This window comes from Protopterus annectens, chromosome 3.part1 (assembly GCF_019279795.1).
Source record: "Protopterus annectens isolate FY-2018-M chromosome 3.part1, PAN1.0, whole genome shotgun sequence".
NCBI lineage: Eukaryota > Metazoa > Chordata > Ceratodontiformes > Protopteridae > Protopterus > Protopterus annectens.
The window spans coordinates 294,851,469-294,864,698 of NC_056732.1; positions in this window are offsets into that span (position 1 = coordinate 294,851,469).

Sequence of the window (13,230 nt, forward strand, 5' to 3'; positions counted from 1 at the left end):
ATAAGCCTGTTTTCAATTGTTTATTCATATGTTGCCAGCTAAAATAAACCAAGACTTTCAAAACCAAATTTCAAGCCAATGTAAAATATCAAAGGCATGCTAAAAATTTTGCAAATGTTTAACTGAAAAGCTTCATCTCTCTCTCTGTCTTTCACACACATATGTACAGGCATAGACATAAATAAGTACACATGCCACACACCACCCTGAACCTCTTAGCACAAGAAATCTGGGCAAAACCAAAAATAATAAGAGCACAAAAATAAGGAAAGATTTTAATAATTGCTCTTACAAAACTTACAAAAAGGTGCTAGAAAAAGTTTGCATTACCATGCATTTCCTGAGGGATATGAAGGCTGAAGCTCTGCCATTATTTTTGACTTCAGTCCTAAAAGATTTGCCAGTAACCCACGAAATGTATGTGGACCAGGCCAAAATATGAGGAAAGAATCTAGACATTCTGCAAACATCTGAACAACACAGAGGTATTCACCCACCACCCAAACCCCACACACAGACACAATCCCCCCCCCCCCTCTCTCTCCTTTTTTGCCCTAATGTGTGTGCAGTTCAAAACTAATTGGCCTAGAACTTTTTTCACTACTATTTTCAGCAAAGCACTAATTAACTTAACTCTTGTCTAATACAGGCTAGTACAATTTACAAAAAGATCACACTATCACTTCCTGTAGTTATACTCCCGACACCTCACTCAGCCCTGCAGATGCATTTAGCAATTTTCTGTACAGTCTTTGCTTGTTCTGGGGAAACATGTCACATACATGGTGATACTGTTTGCTCTATGAAGCACTGGCTGCTGCTTCTGCTCACTTGAACCTTGCACATAACACGTAAGTAAGAAACAAAGAAATCAGACACAGTTGTGGACTTGCAGATGGTGGCTTGTGTAAATGTGATCATATCAGTAATGTTGCAGGCTCGCAACAGTCAAATTACAACAGACTAATTTACAGTGGCCATTCGTAATTTTGTGGCACCTTGTTACTTTAAAGTTTAAATTGGTATTTTCTGGTAAATACGGGACACTGAGAATTATCTGTAAGAATATGGAAGTTTGAACAGGCCTCTTTGAAGTTACTAATTCAGACACAATGTACCCAATGGCCCGGCTATATTAATCTTTCTGTATTTAATAGATCTCTGCTCACTCAGCCCAGCAATAAGTGCATTCAGGAAGCTAGTACATAACATTACATCAACACATACTCTCTCCTGGTCTTTTCTAATAGCCTATTAAATTTCAACTAATCCCAGGCTCAAAAAAAATAAATACTTGTATAAAAAGTGCCAGCTCATTCTATTGCAAAAATCATTATGCAAGGAGGAATGGAATCAGAAACTCAGGAACACATGAAATGAGCCAATGAAATGGTAGAGTTTAGAGGTGAACACTAATGTGGGAGCTTTGGATCCCCATAGCAGCCCTGGTAAATCCGGTACTGCACACATATGCAGAAGCTCAGACACACAAGTAGTAGTACAGACTCCAACACAGAGACACAGAAACACACACACAAAGGTGCCCAACAGTTACAGCCACTTGACTGTTTACATCTTAGATGTCCCACTATGATCAAATGAATGGAAAACTGCACATAGTGCAAAGCAATACATCTCTCCCCATCCCACATGACTTTGTGGAATATCTCTGATTTTTGTCTTGTATGTTTTTATGTCCTTTAATTAATGGTTGATTTTCTAGTCCATATTTGAGGAATACAATTAGTCAACAAACCCAGCCATTATACTTAAGTACTTCTTATTGTTCGGAAAAGGCATGCTGATGCAAAACCTCTTTCTCTATTAATGTCTTAAGTGAATTAGTTAAATATTTAACTTCTTCAGGCAAAAGTTAAAAAGGACAAGAGTGCTCTTTCTCTCAATTACATGCTTGCACACATTTATTTTATTTATTACTATTTATTTTATTTGCAGTTGGTTAACCAGGATAGTCCATTGGGCCAAAAGAACCCTTTTTTCAATGGATTCCTGGGGAGAAAAGTTCCAACACAGATTACACAAAGATTACAGAGATTTACATTTCAAACAATTTCTGATTACAAGACATAACAAAATACTGATGTTACAATCAAAAATACTAAAAAAACAAAATTACATTTTTTTTTTTTTGAGAGCATTGTTCAAGTAGGATTAGGAAGTGAGTAGATAGATGCAGAAGGCTTTCAGATTGGTAGGTATAATTAAGAAATTGATTACTAGCTTCAATAAAGAATGTATGAGATGGAAGACTGTAGAAAGTGGAGAATGATTATGTGGGGTGGGGGCAGGAGCATTCCCATGTGGATGTTAGGTGGGAGTGGAGTGATTTTTTAAAAGTAGGGAGGCTAGTGATGGTACGAATGGAGGGAGGGAGAGAGTTCCATAGGCGTGCTAGGGAAAAGGACAGGAGGTTTTGTCCTGGGGGACGAAGGGGTCTGTAGACTTCTATTAGGTTTTGATTAGTAGATCTGAGAAGTCTTTGTGTGTGGTGTATTTTAAAGATAGTGGACAGGGAGGGACAGAGCGATGGCTGAAAATGAGTTTGTGTGCATAGGTGAGCTTAGTATACGAGAGGTAGTTGGGAAGTTCAAGCCAATTTAGTTTGTGGAGTGGTGCACAGTGATGGGTTGAAGATTTGTTGCTAGTGGCAAATCTGGGTATTTTATTATGACAAGTGGATAGTTTTGTTTTGAGGGATGACTGTAGGTTTGTTAAAAGAGGGGCACCATAGAGAAGGGAGGGCAAGAGAAATGCGGGAGAGAGAGTGAGCTTGGTAGTTGGGGTGAGGTATCGCTTGTGTCGGTAGAGCAGGCCAAGTTTTTGGTGGGTTTTTTTAATGTTTAGTAGAAGATGGGAATTGAATTTAAGCTTGTCGTCGATTTGAACTCCTAGTAGTTTGGTTTCAGATACCAGTTCAAGTGGTGTGTTATTTTGACTGGTGATTGAGAATAGCTGTCTATCAAACGTGTTGGTTTTAGAGGGGGTAAATATCATTAGTTTTGATTTAGCTGCATTAAGTGCAAGATGGTTGTCTTTCATCCACTGTTCTGTGGTGGAGAAGGCATCTTGAGTCAGCTTTAGGAGAGTTGGGATGGAAGAGGCAGCACAGATGATTGTAGAATCATCTGCATATTGGATTCATAGGTTCATAGGTTTATACTAGGCTATCTGCCTGAGGGCATTTACAAGCCTAGCCCATAGTTTTGTGGCTTACGCCACCCCTTTAGTATGGGGAACTATACCCATTATTTTGCTGTGCCTCTGTCGAGCAGTGACACTGAGGTAATCTCTGGGGTATATCTGCGATCTCCCATCCATTGGTCAAGATTTCTCTTGAACAAGGCCAGCGAGGTGCTCTGCCTCACATATACCGGGATTTTGTTCCACAGCATAGGGAGTCTTTGGGTGATGAATCTATCCCTCCAGCACGTCCTATTAATAGCCGTGTTGAGGTTTAAGTCTCCCGCCCTTGTGGCTCTGACGGATCTAGATTTTTTGAGGTGAAGCATAGTCATCAAATCTGGGTTTGACATGGCCTTGTATGTCAGGCACAGGTCACCTCTGAGCAAGCGGTAAGCGACTGAATAGAGCTGAAGTTCTTTCAGTCGGGCAGCATAGGACAGATTTTTGAGACCCTTTATCCTTTTGGTGAGGAACTTTTGTGGCCTCTCCAGCTGCTGCAAGTGTCGGGTCAGATACATTCCGAATGGGGCATTGTACTCAATCATTGGTCTGATGAGTGATGAATATAGGGAAACTATGACCTTCCTTGATCTAGATGTGAATCCCTTCATGATAAGGTGGGCAATGTAGAAGGTCTTCCTAACTACTTTAGCTACATGGGTGTCGAATGACAGGCTACTGTCAACCTGGGTCCCCAGGTCCCTGATAACTTCTTCTGTGCTCAGTGGATTGCCACCTATATGGTAGCTAGGGGTAACCTTGTTTTTCCCGAAGGGTATGACTATGCATTTTTTGGCATTTAACTTTAGGCCATGGCTCTGGCACCAGTTATCCATTTCTGTGAGACCCTTCTGAAGGATATCTGTGTCAGATGTGTTTTCGACTACGGCGCCCAGTTTGCAGTCATCTGCAAACTTTGTCAGCCATAACCCTCCTGTGTTTGCTTGTACTTGGAAAAGTAGATGCCAAACAAGAGTGGGCCCAGGACTGAGCCCGGTGGGACACCACTTGTGACAGGCTTTGAGTCTGACATGGCGCCAGCAACTCTGACCCTGTGGGTTCTGTCACTCAGCCAGTTTGCAACCCATCTTGTGATGTATGGGTTAACATTTAAGCTGATGAGTTTTTCAATGATACCCGAGTGGGGTATTGTATCGAAGGCTTTCGCCAGATCGAGGTAGGCTGTATGGACTGCCTTTCCTCATCAATGGCTTTGGTGACTGTTTCAAAAAAGTCAACCAAGTTTAAAAGGCATGATCTGCCTTTGACAAAGCCAAACTGGGTTGGATCCAAAGTCTGCAAATTCCCTATGTCTTTATTTATGAGATCCATTATGATCCTCTCCATGGCTTTGCAGATAAGGCTTGTCAAGCTAATGGGCCGGTAATTTCCAGGGTCGGTGGAGGCACCACCTTTATGAAGTGGGACCACTGTCGCAGTGCGCCACTCCCTGGGTACGTATCCAGAGGTGAGACTATGATTAAACAGCTGTCCTAACTGTGGGTTTAATTCCTCGTTGAGTTTGTGGAGCACACAGCCGGGGACACCATCAGGTCCCATGGATGCTGTGTTTTTTGCTTTGGAGAGAGCAGTTCTCACTTGGGTGTTAGAGATGTTTGGGGGGCTGCAATCATTTGGTATAGATATCTCTCCTTTTGGGGGGGAGAAGTTTGCACTGAACCTGTCAGCCAGTATGTTGGCAATGTCTGTAGGATCAGTAATCTTCACATCATTTTGAACTAGTTCTGAGCATATCTGGGAGTTTCCTCCCAGGTTTCTAACATAGCTAAAGAAGGCCTTATGATTGTCTTTTGAGTCTTTAGCTATTTTTCTCTCAAAGTTTGCTTTGGATGATTTTATGAGAGCTCTTAGTTTTTACTTGTAGTGATCAAAGGTGTCTTACCTTTTAAGGATTTTGCTCTATCTTGTAGTAGCTTCCTCCTTTTGTTGTAGAGTTTGTTTATGGCTGGGGTCCACCAGACTGGACGCTTGCCTTTGGTACAAAGAGTCTTTGTTTTGCTTGGGATTGCCTTATCCATGCAGTCCTGTATGTGCTGGTAGAAGGCATTTGTAAGTGATTCAGCGGCTTGGGTACTGTTTTCCATGGCTCGGGGCCTTAAAGGAGACCACACTAGTCTTTAGAAGTGTGAAGTCGGCTTTCGAGAAGTTCTTTACTGTGGTCTTTTTATTTCAGGTGGGGGTGGGATGAGGACCTCCAGCGAGATTAGTTTGTGATCTGATCTCACCAGTGAGGGGTATACTTCCGGTGTTGAACATTGTGCTCCCATGTTCGTGATGATGAGATCAAGTATGTTTTCTCCTCTTGTGGGGATGGTGACTAGTTGTTCCATGGCATTTGAGTTTATGAATTCCAGGAACTTTTGGGCTAGGGTGTTTGGGCTTGAGTAGTGTTCCCAGTCTATATTAGGGTAATTGAAGTCACCTAGTATGATGGTGTTTGGAGATACATTTATCCCTCCAGTGTTTTCAGGAAAGCCATGTGAGGTTCCTGAGTTTGTGAGGGTGGCCTGTAACATGCTACAATTTGCAGAGCAGTCTTGCCTATGGTTAATTGCACCTGGATGGTCTCCGATGCATCGTGCGTTGCCACCAATCTTGAGGTGTGGGTGTCCTTGATGAATATGGATACCCCCCCTCCTTTCTTGGTATTGTCCGGATTTTGGGGCCGGAACGCATGATATGAGGTAAAACCTGATAGTGCTGGGGTGCTCTCAGGAGCCTTGAACCAGGTTTCTGTCACAGCACAGACATCGATGTTCTCCATACTGAGAAGGGCCTCGAGTGCGTGCATTTTGAGATTGAGACTTCTGGCATTGAGCAGCATTACCCTTAGTTTTTTTCCATTTTTGTGTTCTAGGGTGGTAGGTTTAGAATTTGAGCCTTGCCTAAAAAAGGCACTATGGGGGTGGCAAGAGCCTTTGCCAATATCCGGAATCCCAGGGGTGACAGGTGCAAGCCGTCCCTTGCGAAGCAGCGTGGCTTGTCCAGCATGTCATCCCAGGCAGAGAGACATTGGATCTCCTTTGAATGACACCAGAGTTTAAGCCAATTGTTAAAGCTAATCATCTTATCTCTGTATTGTGGCATCATTCTTGGTGAAGGTAGGATACTGTTCAAGGTCAGGGTCATACCTGCCTGAGCTACATAATCAGAGAGCTCCTCAATGTCTCTTTTCATGATGTTAGCATAGGGGATAGAGCGGTAATAATCATTAATGAATATATTGAAGAGGAGGGGGCCTAATATGGAACCTTGTGGGACACCTGTGGGTGTGTTAAGGAAGGAGGAGGTGGCTTTTTTCCACTTGACGGCTTGTTGTTTGTTGGAGAGATAGCTGGTGAACCAATTGAGAGTTGAAGGTGATAGGTTTAGCTTAGAAAGTTTAGTAAGTAGTAGGTTATGGGAGACAGTGTCAAAGGCCTTAGAGAGATCGAGTAGGATGACAGATACAGCGAGACCAGAATCTCTAGCTTTATTCACAGTTTCAAGGAACGAAAGGAGGGCCGTCATAATGCTATGATACTATCATACATGCACATATACACGCACCCACCCATGCACGCATACACACACTCCCTATTTTCCTCGAATGCAGTTAACAGCATTAATTTTGTTTTACTTATCTCACTCTCGCTAAGAGCAGCTTTCAAGTGCCATGGATGGAAAGGGTGAATGACAGTTCTTTTAACAGCTATTTCAATTACTAATTAGTTTTATTATTCCTTTTTTTTAACTTTATTTTTATTTAACTGATGCTTGCTAAACATTAATATGTAGGGAGCAAAAACAATATGAAGGCCATTTTCGCTCTTTCACTTAACGCTTCATGGCAGCTTAATATACTGCTGTGAAGTTGCAGACTTGTTGCTAGGATTTCCTCATACATTGATAGCCTGTTGGTGAATGTGTGGTCACCAAAACAGTATGGGTTCAAGTTTGGCCCATTTTCTAATGCAAAACAAACCTGAGTTATGTGAATTATCCTTATTCTGCACTCCACAGTAGGAGGCAAAACAGAAAAATACAAAACCAGAAATTAAATGAATATAATTGACATCAAGCAACAAACTTAATTATATAAATATAAAAAGAAAAAAAAAAGTTAAATATGTAGACTTCTGGCTGTCCTGCCTTATACACAGACTTTCCTTAACAGAATTTTATGCAACACAATACAACAGGACAAAAGGGATTAACAACCACTTTGTTTTGCCCTTTAACAGCAGAATTATGCCACTTTCCCGTCAGTTATATCATGAGATTTTACTCAAAGAGAAAGAATACAATTGAAAACCAACTAACTAGAGTTTTTTTTTCCCTGGCTGCTTTGTAAATAATGCAGTCTTTCTTTATTGTGGTAGATTTTATCCCTCTTAAACACTATGCTTTGAATATAAAATGAACATCCAGGAAGTTTATTTCTGTCTGGCAACTTATTATTAAAAGAAGTTATAGTTTACTAGGCTGTTTTTTTAATGTGATTCAAGAAATGACAAGAAGGAGAGGACTGCATATATTCCCCAAGGCGAGCAGATAAAACAGTATATAAACCCTGAGGAACAAAGTCTTTTCGGGAATGGATGACAACTGTCAAAAGTGGTGACAGACCATAAGGCACAGATGCACGGATGACAGCACAGACTTGGGCAAGCAGCAAAAAGTATAGAAAAAATCATGCTTCTTGTCAGACATCCTTTTCTTGTGTTATAAAACCAAACTGGGATACCTCCAGGTGCACATACTTGCTGTCTAAGGAAATCCATAAACAATTACTGTAAAAAAAATCCAATGACAAAGCACAGCTGTAAAAATGTAATATTACAAAGGACTGCTAATGAAAAAGAAACCTCTTCTTGCTGAGGTAACACTTTTAGTTTCCTGTTTCAGCCATCAAAACTAAATTACAGTAAATACATATTAAAGACTACCCGTTTCCACTATTTTCTTAAACCCAACAATGCAGTATATAACATCTGCTAGCATCTCCAACTTCTGCCTACCAAACAACACATGAAAATAGAAGCACATTTCATGTTAAGGATTTTTGTTAGGCTACAAGTAAAGAAGGGAGACTAAAGGAACATAATGTCTCATTCAGGCTGACACTAACAATAGCCAGTTTCCTCTTCCTACCAAAACTGCCATTTTGTATGTCTAGCATATGTCAGCATGAAACCTGCATTAATGTGGATTCTAACTTTTCTTCATGTAATGAATTATATTTCCCTGATAACAGTCATCTGAAGAAAAAAAAAACAAATAGAAAAAATTCCTAATGTTTTTCTATACTCTGTAGCACTATTGCAATGTTACCTACTGTAGGTGAGCATCACGTTTCTGCTTTTTCTTTTGTGGAATTCTGCTAACCACGCAATCCCCTAGGAAGCAATCTCCAAATATAAAAGCAGGACTACACCAGCCTCCTGAAGATGAACCTCAAGATGTTCTTCAATGTTTGTTTAGGTACAAGTTTCACAAATTTGATACTTCCTTCCCTAACAAAAGAATCAACAGAGGAATGGGCATGTTCTAACATGTGCTTACTAAGCTGTCTAAAACCATAGAGCTTAAGGCTTCAGTTGTCTTCTTATTCACATGTACATTTGTGATTGTCAGAAAAACTACTTAAGGGGATGGAAATGGGAAGAGCTAACCAACCTAGCAAGCAAACAGGTTCCTTTAGTAAACTGTTTCCTCTCAGTCCATCTTTGCAGGGGTACCCCTAAGGGGTTAGTTTTGGGCACAATGTTCCATTGTTTAAATCAACTTGCCTCTTACATGTCCAATCTAAACCCAGTAATTTATGCTGAGAACACACATTACCTTTACTTAAACCACCAGTGATTTATTCCAAATTGAAAAACTTCAAAGTAAAGGAATTAAGCATCATGAAAATAAAGATAATTCTTTTTATGACTGGCACAAGACTGCAAAGTACAGGTATGGAAAATTTACATTGCCATTACATGCATACTGACAGTGCTTATACATTTTAATATGCTGTCAACTCATTTATTGTGACAACTATCACTTTTCCAGCATACTTCTTATAAGCAAAAGTACATCAAAATACTGATTCTGTGGTATACAGGGATGGAGCCTTAACTATGTCAGAGCAGCCTAAGTGGTGGGGGAGCTAGCTAGGGTGGAAGCAAACTGCATGTCTGGCTTGCCCATCTGGTTGGCGGGGGTGCTTTAATGCATTAGTTAAGTGATACAGGAAGAGCATAACTTAGGGGAATGGCCAGTACTGCAAGTTCATGGAAAGGGATGTAGAGGCATGAGCTTGACAAGTAGTGTGTGCACTCCTGTTAAATATTTCAGTAATGCAAAAGTGGGTACTTGCAAGCAGCTCAACATAGCCATGTCTTGTTCCTTATAAACAACAAAGGGAAGGCTGTTAGGAATACAATAAAACCACATTATCTTCAATATAACCACCACTATTAACCGCAGCTTTTGCCTCTCTCTCTTGGAGTCTTCCAGTTCTAGTGCAGGATGGAATACAAGGTGAACTAGGCTTAAACATTACACAAAAATTCACACTGCTTACAACATAAGAAGGGTAAGTCATCCTGAAGTCAGTACTGCCATGGGAAAAGTTGTTTATTCATCCCAGATGAAGTACAGCATAGCAGTGTTTTCTCTTCATATAGCAATTTAGCTCAGTTACAAATTCTACCAAATCTGGAAGAATTATTAAGTCGTCCTTTGAGACAAACATCATGGTTTACAAGTAATACACTCCACTGGTTCCTTATTGTCACCAGAGCAAAGTTTTCAATCTGCCCATTTTTTAAGCTGATTTTCATCGAGTTTTACCACCCTACTAACAAACTCTTTTAAACTATGTACCTATACAAAATCTCTCCCTTCCAATATCCTCTTTAAAATGCCCCTTAATGCTGTCTACCAAGCAATGAAATATACTTTCATTATGTCTTAAAAACACACTTCAAATAACAACTTACCTCAAAATATTTGATAAAGAGAATGAAATCTTCTCTCAACTTATATCCCAATTGTGCAACTCATCTAAATGCTACTACTACCACAGATCTGAAAAACAAGCCCATTTCACTCACTCTGCATAAAACCAAATAGCCTTCCCTCCTCAGTATAAAGGTCAGACACTCTGTTGTACAGCCAATTACTTTTTTTAACCATCAACTCTTACTCATACACTCCCTCATTTTGTTTTGTTTGTGCTTTTTATTTTATCAAATATTTAATCTAGCATGAGTTACAATCACACTAAATCAAACTCTTCTTAATTCTACCTTCACACTCTCTTCTCTCCTTTCCACATCATAGCAGCCCTCTTCTATCATACAATATTCTTTCAATTAACTTTATTTTGTTTACTTTCACTGCTTTTTATAACGTTTAACTCCCACCCCACTTTACCTATTCAACTTTAATAACATTATCTACTGCTAAAAATGTTGTGCCAAAACAGTTAATAAAAATTCTAATTATACACCACTCTTTAAAAAGCAGATGTTACAAACAAAAACAGAAATGGCAGACAATAATGTGGCATTCTTTATATTACTTTTGCTTATGTATACTGTCACAAAATACTTTAATGCATTTTTTTTCTTAATTGTGTCTGAAAATGGCCTAGACCAGAATATCGACCCAGATACCAGGTAAAAGGGGCAGCCAAGACAAAAGAAAGAATGGGAAGTCATCTTTTTTGTCTATTACATTCTTCATAGGACACATGAACTGTACTCACAGTGTCCCTCTGGGGCAGACCAGAAGACATCCATAAAAGGGGGGAGGGTGTATAAGCTCTTTTCAGGAGACAATATGCTTACATAGATGGGAAGCAATGTAATGACAGGTTTTACAATCTTCAGAGGATGCCACCTTCCCCAAATTTGTCCTGTCTAAAAATAGGGGAAAACCACCAAGCAGTACTATGTTTAAAATACTATTTCATAGTTATTAAATTTCTACATTTTTCTGCACCACCCCCCACCCGAGTTAAAATTTTCAGTGGAACAGCATTTCCAATTCTATTTATACTTCTGTTATGTAAGCAATACATTAATAAACATGACACCTCTGGGCAAAATTTTGTACTTTAGATGTTATGATATATGTTTCATTTAAATTAATCTGATTAATCAAAGAAAGTCAATGCTTCTGTGAGCTGCAATTGGCACTACAAAACACAGTACTGCAGAAGTCAGTAAAATGTGGGTATGAGGGGAAAAATGGAACTATATGGGAGAGAAACAAAACAAAAAAAGAGAAAGGAATGCATAAGCAAAATAAGGAAAACAAGAGGAAAACAGGGATGAGAGAGACAACAGAGAAAAAGCACAATAAATCTAGACAACACTGCTTACATGCCATGTCATAAACTACTGAAATACTGCAGTAAAATTTTTATTGAAATAAAACTTGTGTACGGGAAGTGCTTATGTATACAATGGTGGTAGTGATTTGAGATGTGCTTTTGTAATTGGGAAGATTGACATGAGGAGTAGTGCTTATACAAGGGCTTTTGACTTCTTACAGGGGTTTGTGTATCTCTCAGTTTATGTACCTGCAATACATTGACTACAGTACAAAAGAAAAAAAAAAACTAATTATTACAGGTAGTCAGGTTAAAAATCAGGTTAGAAGACATTAGCGTGAACTGTTGAGTTTTCAGTTACATTTATTTTCATTTGCAAACCTATAAAAATATTTTCCTTATGATTAATACAGAAAGTTGTAAAAACAGAGTTTCTTTCACTTTTATTTCTACATTTCCATTAGTATAATGACTTCCTATACATATTACTAACTAGTAACATAAAAATATTCTCTTTTGATATTTGTTATACTTACTAGAAGATTCCACCAGTCTAACTCCAACCTTATCTTTTGCTGCTGGCTTTTATATCTAATTTCTTCCTCAGCTATGATTAAAAGAAAAAAGGCAAATCTTGTTTACCTGCATTTGGATTTCTTCTGCATGTAAAAATAATTATTTCTTTATTCCTGTCTAAACCATAACTGCTTTTTAAATTTCTCCTGCATATGTATGCCTGCATTAATTAGTACTACACTGTACTAATATTCCCTTTCATTCGAGAGGAAAATAGTAAGTATGAAATGTGTCCTGAATATAATTTTCAAAATGCATACAAGACTGTGTTCTGGTATAACTAAATTACAAATCCAGAACTGTATCAGTTCATGTAAGTGTGCATTTCCTTTTCAATAGAAATATGTCTTATTTAACAGGTAATACTATACTGATGTAAAACAGCATGTCCTCAGACACGCTTGTGCTAATTTACTTGGCACAGCCACCCCCACCCCCATCCCCAACCTGCAGCCTAACTTGTAGTGAGTGAGACTTCAGTCATATTGTACGTGCAATTAGAAATACCTCTAACAAACAACTGTGTTAGTAACTGTTTTAGTTACATTTCTGGGACTGGCACACAACTGACCATCTAATGCAATTGTTATAACGCTTTTCCTGTAATGGTAATAAATTATAATTGTGTAATTGCAATTCTTATTTCATAACTTTATAAATCCAGTCACCATTACTAATACCTGTAACCAAGTACATGGCTCAGACAGTTTTATATATATATAAATTATTTTAATACACGTATGTGACATTTATACTCATTATTACTATAAAGTATGAACACACTAGTAATAGTCCTCTTTCTTTAAAAGATGCATGTATGATTACAAACACGCTCATGATTTTCTACACATTTCATAATAGCAGTATAAGTATTTTCAGGTAGACAGATCTGTATTCGCAAATACCTATATTTATGCAAACTTAACGTTTTTTTTAATTTTTTAATTTTACTTACTATAAAACTCTGCTTTCCACGCTGCAACATTGTCTACCCACTTGGCCAGCTGGTCATCCCTACACTTCTGCAAGTCTTCCTATGACAGCAGTGCTGACCAGAGTGGGTTATACCTGTTAGGGTTAACAGATGGTCACCCAACTCCTGCCAGATATCAATCTTT